The 20,486-nt window shown below is 38.3% G+C and overlaps 1 non-coding gene across 1 annotated transcript; it reads left to right on the plus strand.

Moving 5' to 3' along the window:
- Window positions 1-9,869: 9,869 nt before the first annotated feature.
- Window positions 9,870-9,972, plus strand: LOC141496766 (U6 spliceosomal RNA). The gene has a single exon (XR_012471161.1). It is a non-coding gene; the product is annotated as a U6 spliceosomal RNA (small nuclear RNA).
- Window positions 9,973-20,486: the final 10,514 nt, after the last annotated feature.

Genomic DNA, 20,486 nt, shown 5'->3' on the forward strand with positions numbered 1-20,486 from the left:
ACACAGAGCCAAACAGCTGTCGGTCCAGAATCAGAAGCACAAATACAAATCATCCACTACCAAAAGATTTTTCCTTAATTTAGGAATAGCTTTCAGCCAGCATTACCTCTGTTTCCTGAGTTCAAGCCAGATCATTGTACTGGAAGTAATTTGTATTAGTCTTATTGGAGTGGGTAGGTTGCCATAGTTACTGTTTGGTTTCTGTGCACCTAAAATTTCAAGTATTTATCAGGAGAAGGTTGCTGTATCTTTTTTCTACTGACTTGGGAACATTAAATTAGAAGGAAAGTGGCTTTTATCTTTTTTTTTTTTTTTTTTGGTTGGGATAGTCAAGTCTCAGAGAGTCACAGGCAATGGGTTACATGATGGCTTGGCCTAGGACTTAAAAAATGGAATTAGTGACTTCCTGCCAGAGGTCATGGATTCCTACATGGTAATGGACTGGAGCAAGAACTGACATCCTCGAGCAGCCCCTAGGGCAACAAATTATTATGGATTTAGAAAATCAGAATAAAAAAAAGGAAAAAAATCAGAATGGAGAAATAGGTTTCCAGTTGGGACCATCTTGCTAAAAAAAAAAGGCTAATTTGGTCATCCTTTTGGCAAGGAGATGGGGGAGGAGATAGAAAGAGATGGGAAAACTACATTGTCAAGGTCAAAGGAAGAGTGGTCAAAAGGAACCATAGCTAGGCTTAAAGATGTGAAACTTGAGTTCAGATCCTACCTTTGAAGTTTACTATATGTGATCATGGACAAATGTTGCTTCTCTTACCTGGGACTCAAGTTTCCTTCCTTGCAAAATTAAGGAGACTGCCCTAGATACCTTTCAATTCCAAGCCCTTCAATCTTTGAGAACTGGGTTGATGACAGAAACAAAGGGCAGGAAAGCTACATTTTTTATGTATAAACTGCTCTTTCTTAGTAGGAATTGTTCAGTTGTGTCAGACTCTTCGTGACCCTATTTGGGATTTTCTTTGCAGAGATACTGGAATAATTTGCCATTTTCCCCCCTCCAACTCATTTTTACAGATGAGGAACCTGAGACAGTTTAAATGACTCACCCAAGGTCACACAGATGATTAGTATCTGAGACCAGATTTCTACTTAGAAAGCTGAGTCTTCCTGACTCCAGGTCAGTACATTATTCATTGCGTTACTTAGCTACCCTTAATGGGTAGACACGAAGGCTTTTCTTTGTTAGTGGGATGACTGTTTTTAGAGTCCACTTTTGCTTGTAATTATCTTTTGTAGACTTGGGGTCAACCCCAGGCCTCTGCTCAGAGAAGGTCCCCACTGATTCTGATGGCTGTGAGTCAGACAGATGTTTGCTTTTGTTTTCCCAGGCCAAAGTAATGTCCCTCTTATTGGAAGCTTGTGGATCAGTTTTTCATTAGCCATCCCCTTGGGCAGCTGCTTGGGTCATGGGTTGGAGTCAGAGCCATAACTTGTAATGTTTGCACTGAAGGCAGAAGTACAAAGGACTCCGGGGACAGGTGGCGTGAAAGATGACCTCACCTAAACTTTATGCTCTCCACCATGGTATCAGCACTAAGGGTCGAGGCAGGGAGAGAGGGAGGCTTGCCCTACATCAGGGAGAAACATTTCAAAAATGTTTACCAATTCTTTTGTTGTATATATTATGCAGAAAGACTAGGATACTTTTAGATCCCTCCAAATTTGGGGCAAAGTCTCAGTGACCCAATCCTTAGTGTAGTTTTGATCAGAGTTCTCTGTCATGTTTCTGATTTCTTACTTTTAGACTTGGGGTCAGATGGGATCTAAACGAACCTGAATGGAAGGGGCTGGTTGTGGAGCCTAGCTGGAAGGTGCAGAAGAGAAGTTTTACAAGATGAACCCTTAAAATTTCTTTGTTCTTTCATTAGGTCCTCCCCTCCAGTTGGAGAGCATCCCTCTCTAAACACAGAGTAGCATATGTGGTACTTGATGGAGCTCTTTGGAGTGAAGGCCACATGTATCTTAATATGGTCAAAGGACTTTCTGGTTATATTTTGAAATATTGAACTGAGCTTTTACATGGAGAAGGAAGGATGCAATAAGGCTCAGAGCAGGCAACCTGCATCTGGTCGGTGGGAGTGTCATTAGGAGCTGTTGACTGGGGAAAAGACCCTGGGGTGGGTGGGAAGCAGATCATGGCTGGTGAATCTTGCCATTAACTAAGGTTTGAGAAAGATGATTTCTGTCTCTTAACTCAGAGCTTCCTGTGCCCACCCACTCTATTTGCTTTTTCCTTCCATGTCATTGTTGATGACATCCAGAATACTTTGCTTCTGGGCTTAATCTCTGCCTTGTAGCCAAGGGTCCCATTTGTATATTATCTGATGTACTAAAAATCCAATTCTGGGAAATGATCCCTGTCCTTTTAGGGGAAGCTGACCCTTCTTTCACATCCATAGAAAATAATGGCGTAAGAACTAGGCCTTTCTAGCCCATGTAACTTTAGGTGCTAGTGGGGCAAAAAAGGGAAGGTTGTTGAATCGACTGAAGCAAAATCCATCTGGTTTGAAGGGAAGAAGACCAAATGTCACTTGTTTTTATTTTTTTCTTCTCTATAGGATGCCTTTATTTCCCAGTTATCAATCTTATTTTCACTATGCGTTTGGATCCAAAATCCAACATGATGTTGAAAAATCAGAGTTTTGAATAGAGAAGCCAACCCAGGAAATAATAACATCTAACATCTATATAGTCCCTGTCATGCCATATACTCATTTGATCCTCACAACAACTCTGTGAGGTAGGTACTATTATTATGCTCATTTTACAGAAGAGGAAACTGAGGCAAACAATCATTAAATGACTTGCCCAGGGTCACACAATTAATAAGTTTCTGCAATTGGATTTGAACTCATCTTCTTGACTCAAGGTCCAACACCCAGCTACCCTTGAAAAATGACTTTTCTCCACTGGTCTGGAGGGAATACAATTAAATCCAACTGAGTAACCTCTTCTGACTTTGAAGGGAAACCAATGGGGAACCAAGAAGAGATGGTGGTCAGATGCTGATGGCAGGACATCAATGATTTCAACACTTAAAAAATAGAGGGTCTACTGAGTGTCTAAAGTCAGACCAGCCTTGGGGGTCTGGGGGGTGAGAGGATGCTTTCCTTTAGAGGAAATATAACTGAAGGGTTTCCATTGAAATGGAAATATCACAGAGAAAAATGATAGCAATCAATCATCAAGTGTAATACTCTCTCTGTGCTTGCTCTTCCCGATTTGTATTTATAGTTTCATCCCCAGAGGTGAGGTTGCTATCCCAGAGTTAGTACTCTGGATAGTTGCTCCCACTCCTCACTAACTTGCTTTCTAGGTGTCCTTTGGGACTTAAGAGAACATCTCAACCTCGGATCATTTCCCATACCTTCACCTACTGCCTATGTCTGGGATGATTTTTCTTTTGGAAATTCAGTCTGAGCTATGTCACATAATTATTCTTGGCTCTACTGAATGGTTTTGCTTTTAAATTCATATTTATTATCATCTTAAAGCAGAATCTCTCTTTTTTTCTTTCTTGCCGTGCAAATTTATTTGCTTAATATATATATATATATACCACATTCTTTATTGCTACCTTTTGGGTTTTTCATCAACATCATTTCTCAATATTCCACTCCAAACATTCCTTTGTAACAAAGAAAAACAGTTAAAACTGACTGACAGAGCATCCCCGTCTGCTAGCATTTGTGACATTCCTCATCTGTTTACTGAGTAGAGGAATGTGTATTGCATCCTGTTCCACAGAGCCCAGATCATTCTTTGCATCTGCCTTTTAAGTTTGTTTGGAGTTGCATTATTATAGCATACATAGTGTTCTCCAGGTTGTTTTTCTCCCTTTCATCACTTCATATGTCTTCCCTTATTTCTCTGAATCCTTTCTTATGGCACAGTATATTCTTATTATTATAGTCATATAGTACCATCGGTTCAGCCAATGGGTATCCACTTTTTTCCAATTTTTTTGTTATCATAACATATTTTGTTGTGATAGCAAACAAAGGATCTTTTTTTTTTCTATCTTTGCCCTCTTTGGAGGTATATGCTGAAGAGTAGAATCACTGGGTTAAAGGAGATGAAGAGTTCAGTGATTTTTTTCCCTTCATCTTTCAGGTTTTTTAGTTGTTGTTTTTTATTTGCAAGGCAGTGGGGTTAAGTGGCTTGCCCAAGGCCACACAGCTAGGTAATTATTAAATGTCTGAGGCCGGATTTGAACCCAGGTACTCCTGACTCCAGGGCCGGTGCTTTATCCACTGTGCCACCTAGCTGCCCCAAATTGTTTTCTAAAGTGATTGTATTAAGGTACAGCTCCACCAACAATGTATTTTTGTATTCAGCTTCCCACAGGTTTTTTCTTTCTTCAGGGATCCAGGATATCACCAGTAAATGAGTTGATGATATTCTAAAGGGTGGAGGAATCATATCCTCGCCTTTTAAGGGAAAGTACTGGCATATCTTATTGCCTCTGAACAATGCAGATGTGAACATCCACCACACAATGCAAGAATATGGGACAGAGTATCTGTTCTAAATTATCTTTTTCCCTAACCAGAGCCCAGGAGAGAGACTCTGAAACTCTAACTTGCAAATTATATACATACATAGATTATTCGGTCTTATGTTGACTACATTTCCTAAAAGGAATTGGGTCCAAATAACATTTTAATGGAATTCAGTCTCTTGACCTAACACTGACTTGGACCCCCCACTCCCTTCTTGCTCCTTCCAACCTTAAATATATAAGGAGGAGTAATAAAAAAAAATAAAAAAAAATGATCCATGTGGATTTATAAGGTTGAACCACTTCCCCATTCCATAAAGTCCAAAAGACTGTATAGGAAACAGCTGCGGTGTTTACTACAGGGCTTACTAAACCCTCATTACTGATTCTACTTTATTATGAAGGTTATTCAGCTCAAAATGGAGTTGTTAAGACCACAATTTACTTCCTTTCTCTGGCTCTGGGTTCTTTGAAGAATACTTGGATGAAAACTGCAACAAATAGTGTGTTATATTGCTGTAGGCATTCTGCCAATGTCTTCAGTCATCAACCAAAGGCTGAAAGATAGTCCTTGGTGATTGAATTTATTTTATGAGATAAGTTTAAATTGGGGTTATATCCTCTCCTCCAGAACACACAAGCGTCCTGGGTTGGCAACAAACCCCACAGGTATCAATGAGCCTTTAGATCCCTAAGTTTGGTGGCCAGATCTATGCCAGAATCATCATAGGATGTTTGTGGTTGTCCCATTCTGAAGGTTTATCTGTAGACTATCTGATATGATTAAAAGTTTTCTGGATAGCTTTCATTTTCCCATCATATTCTTCCTTCTCTGCTTCTATGCTTCCTTCTATGCTTCTCCAGCCTTCCCATGTAACAAAGAAAAAAAAATTAAGCAAAACCAACCAATTCATTGATTGTATATGATAGCAAATACCACATTCCACATACCCATATTCCCTTATCTCCAAAGGAAAGAAGTGATTTACATTTACTCAACTCTTCTTGAGGGTCAAGATGGATCATTATAATGATATGGTATTCAGTTTCATCTATCTTTCTTTACATTCATTTATTTTTTGCTTCATTTTCTTTTCATTCATTTTTTCTCATTTATTTTTTATTTTCATTTTCTTTTCATTTTTAGTCTTCACTTTTCATTTCTTTTTCTTTTCATTTATTCTCTTGCAGTCATTATGTACATTTTTTCTGGTTTTACTACTTAATATCAGTTATAAAAGCTTTCCTATGTGTCGCTGAATTTCCCATACTCATAATTTCTTTCTCTATAATAACTTATTGTCCTTCCCATAATGACAGACAGTGGGACTCTTTCCTCCCAGCCCCCGCCCCCCCATAGGCTCTAGTAAAGGCTGCAGAATATTGTACAGATTTGACTAGGAGTCAAGGAGGTAAATGACCAAAAACCACATTTCTGACTTTATTTACTATGTGATCATGGACAAATCACTACCTGAAGCCCAGTTGCCTTATCTGTAGAATGATGATTATAGTATCTCATGGAGTCATTGTTAAGATTCAATTACAAAAAAATTTGCAAATTTTAAATTGTTCTATGAATGTCATTGATGATGATTATTATTGAGCAGCCAATAATACCAAAAGGCAATGCTGAAATTCATGATGGACATGAGTAGACTATATAATGCATTACTCATTAAGCATTATATGAGAGGACCAGTGTAAAGAATGTAAAGCATATATTGAAAAGTTCAACCAGGCAACTAATCAGAATGATGGATAACCAATAGTAAACCTGTGTGCTCCAGTGGTACACACAAAAAGTACAAAAATAAAATAAAATGAGAACCCCAATTTATTGGGTGGAACTTCTCTGGAGGATTTACCGGACAATATTGGCCTAAATTCACATGGGATAGAAGAGTATAGATGGTTGTGAACTTATAATTGGAGGAAATACCCACAGGGCAACATCATAGATTTGTCTATCAAAGTATTTTTATTATAATTGATGAAATGTGGACACTTCTCTCCCTCTGTCAGAAGTGGTTCAGTCAATTCTAACCAGCACACGTGAAGATGTATCTGGGGACAAGAAGGACAAGAGGCAGGTTCAGCCATGGGAATGCCTACATGGCTGCAACGCTTTCTGAGTCCTAGGGGTAATCCTGATGGGATGAATTTTTATTGTTGTTATTTTTTTTTCAGTGATGTCTCACTCTTTGTGATCCCATTGGGTTTTGTTTTTTTGCAAAAATACTGGAGAGGTGGGGCAGCTAGGTGGCATAGTGGATAAAGCACTGGCCTTGGAGTCAGGAGTACCTGGGTTCAAATCTGGTCTCAGACACTTAATAATTACCTAGCTGTGTAGCCCTGGGCAAGCCACTTAACCCCATTTGCCTTGCAAAAACCTAAAAAAAAAAATACTGGAGAGGTTTGTCATTTCTTCCTCCAGCTCCAACCAACCAACCAATAGATGAGGATATAGTCCCACAGAAATGAAGAAATGAAGAATGGCCCAAGGTCACACAAATAGTCAATAAATGAGGTCCTGTGACTCCCAATTTGGCATTTTCCCACTATAACAGATCCCTCCTCCAATCATTTCTACATTAATAGCACCAGATTATTCTTCATACCTGTGCCTCCAATATCTTTTCCAGAAGGAGAAAGGCCTTTCTTTTGGTTGTAATAACCCCATCAGACTCTTCCATTCAGTCTTGACCTTCACTCTCATCTGTTCATCCTTAGTTCCATTCATATTTACTTCCTCATTCCTTCTGAAATACAATCTTCCTGCTCCCAAAGACATACCTTTTTATCAAGTGCTGCTTCCTGATAGCTATCCCTGAGCTTGACTGTTTCACTTTTTTCCTTCAAGGACCTCTTAAAACTTCTCTACAAAGTCTTTCCTAAGTCTGTGTTTTTGGTCACTTCCTTTCACTCTGGTCTTACCTTCCAACAAGGGCTCAATGAATGGCACTTTACATAATATATTCATCTGTTATTGATTTGTCATATGTGGCGACTTTTCCAGACTTTGGTGCCTTTTAGTCTGTGTCTGGCTTGTTTTAGCTGGTAGATTTTTACAGGGAGACATAGTACTACAGTGGTCAGAGTAGAGGACTTGAAGTCTAAGAACCTGATTTTGACAGCTTGGACAGATATTATTTGTTTGATCATAGGTTAGTCATTTCAAGTATTAGGATGTAAGTTTCTTAATCTATAAATTGAACTATGAAATGATAGACCTATACAAGTCTTTAAATAATCTTCAAGGTTCCTTCCAGCAATAATTCCATTATGCTTCTATCTACCAGACCTCTGATTTCATTGGTGTAAGGAGATCCCAGTAAGGAAACTTCCTTTACCAATACATATTGTACTCTCCCCTGGGTCTCCACAATCTTGGAGAGTTTCCTGGGGGCACTAAGAAGTTAAGTGACTTGCTCAGGGTCAGAAGGAACTTGAACCCTGGTCTTTTTGACTTAGAGGCTATCACTCTATTCACTATACTATCCTATTTTTCATAATGTTCATTAAATTATTTAATTTACTAGAAAATCATGCTATTACACATTTGAAAAAAATAGATGCTCAGAGTTAAAAGAGTTCTTAGAGAGAAACTGGTTCTATGCTCTCATGTTAAAGATGAGGAATTAGAAAAGCAAAATGATTTGCCCTTGGACAACCATGGACCCAGGTCTTAATTCAATTTAATAAAGAAATAGTAAACACTTGCTATGTATTGTGCAAGGAGAAGAGATACTAGAAACAAAAATTAAAAGAGTTTATATTCTATGGGGAGGGAGGCAAGGAAAAAGGTTAGGACCAAGGGCACTTATAAATGAATATAAATGCAAATTAATTTCAGGATGAAGAGAATTCTAATACCTGGGGGTCTCAGGAAGGTTCTTATTGAGAAATGACCCCTGAATTGTGCCTTGTAGGAAGTTAGGGTACCTATGGAACAGAGGTGAGGAAGGAGAGCCTTCAAGTCAGAGAGAACTTTTAAAAAGAGAGATATAAACAAACAAACAAACCCATGAAGACAAGGGATTGTATGTTGTGTATGAGGATTGGGTAGCAAAGTAGTCTGACTGGGATAAAAGGTTTGTGAAGAGAGATATAAAGAAATAACAATGGAAAAGTAAATGGAAGCCAGGTTGAATAAGACTTTAAGTGTCTGATTGGAAATTTTATTTCCTGATTCCCAGGAGAATGTTCCACATTAAATTGACAAAAAACTAAATTACCTGACACAAATCTGGCAATTTATAAATGTACTTTTTTTTCTTATTAAGAAAGTGGCACATCATGAGACAGAGCCCAAATGGTAGAGAAAAGATTGTGACTTCCTCAAATTCCCCTCCAAACAACTTTAAATAATGCCTCAAAACAAATTCCAGAATGGCAGAACCCTCAAAAGGATAGGCTAAAAGAGTTTTCCAAATCAAGGCAACTTAAAAAGTCAGCAGGAAAGCTGTTTCATTGGGGTGAGAGCTGAGCACAGTCAGCACAGAATATATCAGTGTAGACTGGGACCCAACAAACTAGCAGCAGATCTGGGGGGGGTGTGATTGAATCAGTGGTGGCTTTCAGAGTTCTCAGTCCACAGATGGTAAAGGGGTCAGATAACTAGTCAGAAGTAGATTACAGGGGTCCTTTCGTTGGCCCTGGATGTAGGACTTTGTTGCATTTTTCATACATGGATCCAGGTCACAGTCCCAGGATGTAGGGGAGCACTAGCACACTAGAATTTGTGGCTGTGGGAAAGTGAGGACCCTGTTCATTGTTCCAGGACTGAAAAGAGTGCTTATGGTCACTTAAAGTCCAGAGTGCAGGCCAGGAGTATAGTAAGCACACCACTTCTTAGATCATATCACCATGGAAGAACTGAAAGATTCCCAAAACGAGCTCTGAAAATTCAAAAAACCTGAAGCTTGGGACAGTGCTTCCTCTCCCCAGAAGCAGAGACCCATTTTAGTATAGAGTGAAAGGTCAAAAAAAAATAGGCTAGAAAAATGAACAAGCAACAAAAATAGATCCTCTCTATAGAAAGTTACTATGGTGATTAGGAAAATGATATCACAAACTCAGAAGAAGTCGGCAAAGTAAAAACTGCTACATCTAAACCTCAAAAAAAATGTGAATTTGTCTCAGGTCCAAAAAGAATACCTGAAAGAACTCAAAAAGGATTTTAAAAATCAAATAAGAGAGGAGGGAAAAATTGGGGAGAAAATGAGAAAATCATGAAAAAAGAGTCAACAGCTTGGTAAAGAAAGGAGGCATAAAAATATTGAAGAAAACCAAATAGGTCAAATGCAAAAGGAGCACAAAAATCCAATGAAATGAACACCTTCAGAATTAGCTGCTTTGGCAGCACATATATGTAAATTAGAATGATACAGAGAAGATTGGCATGGCCTTTGTGCAAGAATGACAAACAAATTAAGGAAGCATTCCATTTTATTTTTAATTGTGCTCCCCCTCCCATTTTATAGGTAAAGAAACTGAGCCAAGATATTGTAGTGGTTTGCCTAATATCATATAATTATTGAGTTGAAGAGTCAGGAATGCTGGTCTTGGTGAATTCAGTGCTCTTTCCACAGCTGCTGTAGAAAACTGTGGCTTTTATATTTAATGGTGTTATCCTCATATCCTTTAATGTTAATTTTTAATTAATAATTATTTTTATTGTACAGATCAAGTGAAATAATATTTGTAAAACATCAGACACACAATGGATAAATGATTGTTTTCTTCCTTTTCAGAACCTCCATGTTAAGGGGAAAAGAAGCAAAATTGGTCAAATAGAAAAAAAGATAGATAAAAATTCACTGAAGAACTCCTTAAAAAGTAGAATTGGTCAAATGAAAAAGAAGACACACAAGCTCACTGAAGAAAATAGTTCCTTAAACATTAGAATTGGGCAAATGGAAGTTAATGACTCCATGAGACAATTTTAAAAAATCAAAAGAATGAAGAAAGTCCACGTTGAATTATCTTTTGTCATATTGACTAATCTTGCTAGATGTAATGAATCCATATTTGTGAAAATTCTATTGTAAATGCTCTCCTATACTGGGCTCTGAAATTATAATTATAGGGGCAGTAGGTGGTGGAGTAGATAGATCACTGGCCCTGGAGTCAGGAGGATCTGAGTTCAAATTCAGCCTCAGACACTTAGTAATTGCCTAGCCATGTGACCTTGGGCAAGTCACTCTTAACCCATTGCCTTAAATAAATAAAAAAATAAAAAAATTATAATTATGGCAATCGATACTTGAATGTATTGACTCTGATGACTTTGTTGTTGTTTTAAGCTGTGTAATTATAGTTGTTTCAACAAGCTCTTCACCATGAATTATGAGTCCAATCCAATGTCAACCTCTAAGATAAACATTTGAGGATAATGAAAGCATAGACTATAAGCAACAAAGGATACAGGATCATAAGATCAAAAATTAAGAGTCAGAAAGAACCTTGGAGTTTTTTTGGTGCAATGCATTCATACTACATATGAGAAAAATTGAGTTCCAGAGAACTTAAATGACTTGTCAAAAGGTCATAGAAATATTAAGTGGCATAGGTAGTCCTGGAACAACTTAGGTCTTTGATTCCATGGTAAAAAAAATCAAGTTTAGGGTAGACATACAGTTCCGTAACAGAGTCAACATTCCGTGATCTGTTTTCTTTATGCACTAGAAAATGAAGTTGTGCTCTGGAAAGACTGACTAACTATCATCATTCTGACCTACAGCAATTTTTTTAAAAAATCAAAATTAATGGTGCTCCCTCTAACTAGGTAGCCATTTAAATTTGATGAAAAATACTTCCTCTGAAGTTTTGAGTCATAATGTCCTCATTTTAGAGACAGTTCATAAATTTAGAAATGTAAAAGACCTAAGAGGCCATCTAGGTCTTAACTTGTTGTTGAAGAGTCAGGAATGCTGGTCTTGGTGAATTCAGTGCTCTTTCCACAGCTGCTGTAGAAAACTGTGGCTTTTATATTTAATGGTGTTATCCTCATATCCTTTAATATGAATTTTTAATTAATAATTAATTATTTTTATTGTTGCTGAAACAACTATAATTACACAGCTTAAAACAACAACAAAGGTAAAGAAACTGAGCCAAGATGTTGAAGTGGTTTGCCTAAGATCATATAGTTATTGAGTTTAAGAGTCAGGAATGCTGGTCTTGGTGAATTCAGTGCTCTTTCCACAGCTGCTGTAGAAAACTGTGGCTTTTATATTTATTTTCTCATATGTTACTTACTAATATGTCCTTCTGTTGCTCAGCAGCTCTGTCCTCTTTTTTTCTCTTCTTTTCAGAACGTAAGTAGTAATAGGAAGTAAACCTTTAGTGCTAGCATCAATTATTTCAGGTGCATTGGAGGAAGGAACAATACTTTATCAATGTGAGGAACTTATAGCAATGCAGAATTGCTCAAAGCTCACAGAAATTGAATGACTCGCTCAGGGTCACATAACTAGTAAGTTTAGAGGTAGCAATCAAACCCAGTCTTTCTGACCCTAAGGCCAACACTATATTCATTTTTCTACATTGTCTCTCATGCTACAGTCAGTGATTAGTATCATATTAATAATATGTGCTAGTATCTAGTATTTGCTAGTATTTGCATTCTTCTGTATATTTTTCTTTCTATACCATTTTATTGGATCCTCCCAGTAAATCCGAGTCAAGGATGGCCAGTTATCATTAGAACCATAAACTTATTTTATTGTTTAATATTTTTTAAGTAACTAGTATTTTAAAAAATTAATCTATCCCTTCTACTCCTCCTTCCCTACAACAAGGGAAACAATAAACAAAAAACAAAACAAATCCAAAAACCATTCCCTTAAAATACATATTTACATAATTCAACAAAACACATTTCTAAATTAGCCATATCCAGAAATGTATGTCTCTTTCTAGTTTAAGTTCATCATCTCTCTATCAGGAGGTTAATGTTGTAATTAATGTTCATTCCTGATTTTTGGCTTATTATTATGGTGATCAGAGTACCGAAGTCTTTTTTTTTAAGGCTTTTTTTTTTGCAAGGCAATGGGGTGAAGTGGCTTGCCCAAAGCCACACGGCTAGGTAATTATTAAGTGTCTGAGGCTGCATTTGAACTCGGGTCCTCCTGACTCCAGGGCTGGTGCTTTATCCAATACACCATCTAGCCACCCCCCCCAAAGTCTTTTAAAGCAGTTTTTTCTCTATAGGGTTATTACTTTATAATTTTTCTAGTTCTGCTTACTTTTATCTGCATCAATTCATCTTTCCAGTTTTCTCTGAAATTATTTATTTCATCATTTCTTTATGGCACAATGATATTCCTTTAAATTCATATATCATAGTTTGTTAGCTATTCCCCAATGATAGACCAGATCCTTAGTTTCCAATTTCTAGCTGTAATGAGCTGCTATAAATATTTTTGAGTATATAGATTTTTTTTCATTCTAGTAGCAGTTGTCTGGGCCAGAGGGTGTTCACAGTTTCTGGGTATAGTTCTAAAATGTTTTCGAGGTTAGCTGAACCAATTGACAGCTCCATCAACGGTGAGTGAACTAGTGAATATGTTTCCCCTCAGATGTTACAGCATTTATCATTTTCTTTTTCTTTTATCTTATTCTGATAGTTGTGAGGTGGAAACCCAGAGTTGTTATAATGTTCAGTTATTGGTGATTTAGAGCATTTTTTCATATAATTTTTGATAGGCTGGATTTCTTCCTTTGAAAACTGTATGTCTTTATCCTTTGACTATCCATTAGTAAGGAAATGGTTCTTGGTCTTATAAGTGGAATCAATTCCTTACGTATCTTGGGAATGAACCCTTTATCAGAGAAACATGTTACAAAGATATTTTCCTCAGCTCCCTCTTTCTCTTCTAATTTTTACTATATAGATTTGTTTGTGTAAGAACTTAAAATTTTCAGTGATCAAAATTGTCCATTTTGTCTTGTGTGATCCTCTCTGTAGTTTGTTTAATCATGAACTCTTTTCTAATCCATAAACCCCAAAGGTAATTTCTATCTCTAATTTATTTATGGTATCATTTTTGATATCAAGGTTCTGGATCCATTTGGAGTTTATCTGGGTGTTTGGTGTGAACTGATGTCCTAAATCTAATTTCTGTCAGACTGCTGTCCACTTTTCCCCAGAAATTTTTATCAAATAAGAGTTCTTTCCCTACTAATTGCGGCCTATGGTTTTATCAAACACTATGCTACTGTATTTCTTTACATTTGTGTCTGTTTCACTAATCTGTTTAGCTAATCAAACTCTCTCTTCTTTAAAATTTTTATTTATTTAAGGCAATGAGGTTAAGAGTAACTTGCCCAACATCACACAGCTAGGCAATTATTGTGTTTGAGGCTGGATTTGAACTCAGGTTCTCCTGACTCCAGGGCTGGGTGCTCTATCCACTACACACCTAGCTGCCCCTTGATAAAATTCTCTTAAAAAAAACATAAAAAACTCAAAATCATTTTATTGATTAGTACTTCATAATATAATTATGACACCTGGTATTGACAAAACCCCTTCCTTTCCATTTCCCCCCCCCACCATCATCACCTTTGAAATTCTTGTTTTTCCATGTAAAATTCTTTAGTTTTTCCATGTAAATTTTATCTTTATTTTTTTCTAGCTCTATAAAATATTTTGTTGGGAGTTTGATTGGTATGGCATCTGAGTAAATTAATTTAGGCAATAGTATCATTTTTGCTATTTTGGCTTGACCTATGCATGAACCATTAGTGACTCCCTGATGATTTATTCCTGTCTTTATTTCTGAAATGTGTTTTATGTTTAGATTCATATAGATCCTGGAGAATTACAAACTTTAGAGACACAAAGTCTCAATGGTTCATTCTAACCCTAAAATAGGTATAGGGATCAAAGAATCAGGGATAACAGAGTCAGAGATAGTTTCCTCTTTTGAGCTTTTCCTTTATACATATGAAATCAGGCAAAACATATTTCCTCATTAGTCATGTTCAAGGTGGGGGAGAGAAGCACTGAAAATAAAGAGAGGAAAAAATTATGCTTTAATCACCACTCTGAGTTCATCAGTTCTCTATCTGAAGGGGGGATAGTTTACTTGTTTTTTTTTAAAGAACTCTCTCTACCAAAGTGGATTGCAATGTACAATCTCAGAAAATTACCCGGGGGCCCTGGGAAGTTAAGTGACTTGCCCAGGTCATGTTGCCAGTATATATTTGAAACTAGGTCATCCTCATTCCGAGGCTAGCTCTTACTATATTCTACTGCCTGTCATAAAGGAGGCACTTAATTAAATTTTGCTGAATCAAACAATGAAAGAAAGAGTGAATGAAAAAAATATTTTTCTAGTTACATGGAAAAATAATTTTTAATGTTTGTTTTTTAAAATTTTGAGTGCCAAATTCTCTCCCTTCTTCCCCTTCTTCACTGAGAAGGTAAGCAGTTTGGTATAGGTTATGCACATGCAGTCATGCCAAACATATTTCCATAATGTCACTACTTAACTTCTTCCATCAGCAGCCAGAACAGGGACTTAACTTTTTTCACTCATGGTTCAGTGAATATATCTTATAGACATTGCACATTAATACCCTTTTTCTCCCTTTTGGGATTTTGGAAGTCTGAACATGAAGCCTAGTGATCTCCTCTCAAAATAATGTTTTTAAATGCATAAAATAAAACACAGAGACTAGAAAGGAAACCAATTATATGAAAATACAGTTATCCAAATTTTATTTAATTTTATTTTTTAAAAACAAAGATTTTATTTATGTTGAATTTTATAATTTTCCCCTTAATCTTGCTTCCCTCCCCCCAGACCCCACAGAGGGCAATCTTCTGGTCTTTACATTGTTTCCATGGCATACATTGATCTAAGTTGAATGTGATGAGAGAGAAATCATATCCTTAAGGAAGAAAAATAAAGCATAAGAGACAGCAAAATTACATAATAAGATAACAATTAAAAAAATTAAAGGTAATAGTCTCCAGATTTTATTTTTAAAGATCACAGACTGCAGAGTCTATGTTTTTCTGTTGCTTGAAGGTTAGAATATGATAAGACTATGTGTCTAGTTGGAGAGAAATGTGCTATTCTGGGGGGTAGTGAGTTCCCTGTCACTGGAGGTATTCCAGCTTAGTCTAGATGATCCTTTGGCAGAGATGTGATGAAAGACATTCATTTTTTTTTTTTTTTTTTGCAAGGCAATGGGGTTAAGTGGCTTGCCCAAGGCCACACAGCTAGGTAATTATTAAGTGTCTAAGGCTGGATTTGAACTCAGGCACTCCTGACTTCAGGGCTAGTGCTCTATCCACTGGGCAACCTAGCTGCCGCTACATTCATTTTTTCAGGTAGAAATTAGTCTAGCTGATATCTGAGTTTTCTTATAACTCCAAGATTCTTTGAAATATCTTCTCCCCACTCCCAAAGAAAAGGCAGAGAAGGAGCTGAATTTTCTCATAGGAAATTGAATATGTCCGGCTGGGAGCCATCCCAAGGATGTCAGGATTATAGACTTAGAGATAGAGGCTTTCATCTCACAGATAAGGGAGACTAAAAGAGATTATATGATTTGCCTAGGCTCACACCACCAATAAATATTAGAGGTGGGATTTGAATCCAGGTCTTCTGATTCTATAACCAATAATCTTTCCAGAGCTGGAGATCCTAGATTGAACAAATGACAGCTTTTCCTTGCCTTGGGACCCAAGGAAGATGGTGCATTCTTTATCCTGCCTACTAGACTCCCAACCTCATCTCTCTCAATGATCACAAAAGACATTGATCAGTGAATCAGGGGTTTGCATCAAAGGGGACGGAAAAAAGGTCAAAGGGGAGATATCATGAGAGAGTCACATGCAGCCCAAGAGGATGTGGGAATGATAAGGGGGAGGCAGACTTAGTTGCCAGGCAGCCAGTCCAGCCCACATTGCCTTGTTGACAAAGGATGAGGGGGTGGAGGGGCTGTGGATATAATAATAACTGATGTTTATTTGTACAATTCCTTAGCAATTACACAGCACCTTAATTCACACTGCTGTAAGACTATTGAAGTAGATAGTATTAGAATTGTCATTCCCATTTTACAGATTATGAAACTGAGACTCACTTCTGCTCAAGTTCATATAGCTAGCAAATGATATCTTTCTTACTCCACAGTCCCAAGGTTCTTTCTATTATACTTCAGGATTTGCCTGAGGCCCTGGGAGTTTTCTTTGTTTGTTTTGTAGCACTATTAGTGAAACCATTTCTTCCTCATCCTAGGAATGTAGTTTTAGAGGTGGAAGAGATCTCAATGCCCACCTGATCCCGTTTCCTCATTTTATGCTTCAGAAAATAAATTTGAAGTGACTTGCCCAAGGTCACACAGCATTGAAGTGACAGTGAGGATTTGAACCCAGGATTTCTGACTCCAGACTCTTAGTTTTCATTCTCTTATCCTCTCTTCCTCCTCCCAGTCCACCTGTTTTAACCTTTTAATCACTCATACTGTTCAAGTCACCTGGCTGCTGAAGGATCTCTGGGGCCTACAAGTGGGGGAGTCTATGTAATCACCCCAACTTATAGTTTTCCAAGTCTAGCTCTATCTTTACTACTGCCTTTTTCACATCTCTGTGACACATTGGCTTAACCTGGAGGCATCCCAGAAACAGTTGCTGAGGATTGATTTTTCAATGGGAATCTATGTTTAAAATAGGAGTGGTCAACTCTTGATTATATCTGCTGCCAAGGACACTGTTTGTGTTTGTTGGTGTGAGATAATTCTTGCTGGCCTTAGGGTCAGAAGACCGAGGTTCAAATGCCAGCTGTGCCACTTGGAGAAAATGGGTGATCTGTGAGTACCCAACACTACTTCTGGTTGGCCATATAGGCTCTGGCTCAGTACTTGTGCTCTGACACAAGGAAACAGTTCTCTTGAACACCAAGCTGGGAAGAGAGGCAGTTGAGTGCAGCAGCAGCAGACAGATAATGAACCTGGAGTCTGGAAGACCTGCGGTACGGACCCTTACTAGTTGTGTGACGCTGGGCAAGCCATTTCCTCTCTTTTTTTTTCATCTGTCACATGAAAATAATAATAGCACCAATCTCCCAGGGTTGTCATGAGGATCAAATGAGATAATATTTGTAAAGTATGCTTTTTTTTTTTTTTAGGATTTTGCAAGGCAGATGGGGTTAAGTGGCTTGCCCAAGGCCACACAGCTAGGTAATTAGTAAGTGTTTGAACCCAGGTCCTCCTGACTCCAGGGCCCGCGCTTTATCCACTGCGCCACCTAGCCACCCCTGGAAAGTATGCTTAACAGTGTCTGGCACACAAAATGGTAGTTATCATTATTGTTGATGTTATTGTTGCTTTTAATTATTAAGAGCAGCCCAATGACTAGACTTGAAAATGAGAGACAACTTCCCTTGCCTCTTCTTCCTTTCTCTAGAAGATGTGCCATGGAACTCTCCCTCTGAGAATTTTGGGATTTGCTTGGGATTCTCATCTTTTGAGGCAGGAGGAGAGAACACCTCCTTGGATTCTTTTTTTTTTTTTTTTTTAAGGATTTTGCAAGGCAGATGGGGTTAAGTGGCTTGCCCAAGGCCACACAGCTAGGTAATTATTAAGTGTCTGAGACAGGATTTGAACCTAGGTACTCCTGACTCCAGGGCCAGTGCTTTATCCACTACGCCACCTAGAGGCCCCTAGAACAACTCCTTTGGGTGGTAGCAATGTCATTGTGTTCAGGAACTGTCTAGGTGAGCCCGAGTCTTGGGGCCCTTACTTATCTTTTCTGCTTGTGCTTCTTTCTTTGACAGAAAAATAATCCTGACCTGGATTTTTCTAGCCTTGGAGGCAACATTCTGAATCTGAAAGACCGGTTCCTCTATGCCTTGTTCTGAATTGATTGGCAGCAGGAGTTAGTCCAGGACCTTGTCTTTTTAAAAAAAAATTGTTTATGGCAATGGGGTTAAGTGACTTACCCAAGGTCACATAGTTAGGCAATTATTAATTGTCTGAGGTCCTCCTGATTCCAGGACCCATGCTCTATCCACTGCTCCCACCTAGTTGCCCCTCTGAAGATATATATTTTGAAGGAATTGTTTGGATGGTACAGAGTCAAGGTGAAGGTGAAATACCTTGCCATCATCTCATTAAGTGCTCTATGTTTTAATGTTCTAAGTATCAATTTTTAGGAGATTATGGGTTATGGTATCATGCTTTAACTTTTTGTGAATGCATCTTTATGAGTTTTATGAGCATTTCTGCTGTGTATAGGAAATGAATAACTGTCCCATACCTGATATGATGATGATGATGATGATGATGGTATTCTTGAAGAAGACCGTGACATCAGGGAGGTGATACCATGACAAGCACGTGAATTGGATTGGAGTGAGGGGAGCTGTGCTAAGTCATTGTTCTCACTTTCTCCTCCAGAGCCATCTGGCTCTAGTGGCCAGATATGAATTAGGATGACTAGAGATGACCCTGGATATGAGGTAATCACAGTTAAGTGATTTGCCCAAGGTCACACAACTAAACTAGTAGGTGTCAAGTTTCTGAGGTCAGATTCGAACTCCTATCCTCCTGACTCCAAGACCAGTGCTCTGGGTGGCATCAAATACCCTTCTATTCCCTAAACAGTAGCTACACTTATGCATTATTTGAGGATTGAGGTGAGGTGGTGAATTATATAAAGAGCCAGGGATAATGTTAAAAAAAATCTGATGCCCCTCTTTAGAAGAGAGGATCTTTCAGAATTGAATAATAATGGTTAACAATTATACAGTTTTATGTTTTTATGTTTACAAAGCTTACATGTCTTATTTGATCCTCACAATGACCCATTGAGATAGGTGGCATTTTTATTCCCATTTTACAGATGGAAAAAAAAACTGAGCTTGAGAGAATTTGTGACATTATCTGAAGGAAGATTAAAATTCAACTCTTCTGGGTCCCAAACTCTATCTTCTGCTTTGTTCAGACAAATGGAGACCTTACTGTCATTTGTTAGGCTCTCCCTGCTTCTGAGAGATGTGCCAGTCTGTCCAAGTCAACTGCTTCCTCCATGATATTAATTAGTTGCCTAATGGCCCTCAATTCGTTCATGAGTCCAGAGCTAGAGTATCCTTAATGGGAAAGCATAAGCACCCCAATGCCCCATATCAGGAGTTGTAGGGTCTTGTGAAAGTCTTTTATACTCTTTATGAATCTGTTTCTTCAATTGTAACATGGGCCTAAGACTCCTGTGGGTCCGACACTAACTGGGTGACCCTGGACAAGTTACTTAACCACTCCCAGCCTCAGTTTACTCACCTGTATAATGAGGAAATGGGTTTCAATGACCTCAAAGGTCCTTTCTAGCTCTAAATCCATGATCTTATAGTGGGGGAGAGGGGTGAGATTTGATCAAGGGTGAGAGAATAACTAAGTTTATATAGTATTTTCTTTCAGATTTATTTGGAATCTCTCAAGAATTCTGGGAGGTGCAGAGCACTTATTCTTATCCACTTCTTATAAATGGGGAAATTGGAGCCCAGAAAGGGCCAACTCACCTAATGTCACACAGCTGGGTTGAATCAGAGGCAAGATAGGAACCCAGGGCTTTCAGCCTCTAACTCCTCTGCCCAAAGGGAGGATAGGCTGGTGCCAATCCACTGTTGGCTCGGGTCCCCATCCTTCAGATCTCTTGAGCATAAAGACTTTAAAGGCAGTTTTCCCGAGAAAATGTCAATGGCTTCACTTGGGGTACCTGCTTGTCTCCCTCCCCGCCTCCGCCCCTTTTGTGGGGTTTTTCTCCTTTTAGGTTGCAGTGAGTTATGATATCCTGTAGGCTACAATGTGTCAGTTGTTATAAAATCTAGGAGGTGGAGTCTGCTCGGTGACGCGTCGCTGGTGGTGCTGGGGAGAGCGAGCCAGAGGGAGAGGGAGAGAGAGAGAGAGAGGGGAGAGGGAGAGAGGGAGAGAGAGAGAGAGAGAGAGAGGG

The sequence above is a fragment of the Macrotis lagotis genome, chromosome 8 (assembly GCF_037893015.1).
Source record: "Macrotis lagotis isolate mMagLag1 chromosome 8, bilby.v1.9.chrom.fasta, whole genome shotgun sequence".
In the NCBI taxonomy this organism is placed as follows: Eukaryota; Metazoa; Chordata; class Mammalia; order Peramelemorphia; family Peramelidae; genus Macrotis; species Macrotis lagotis.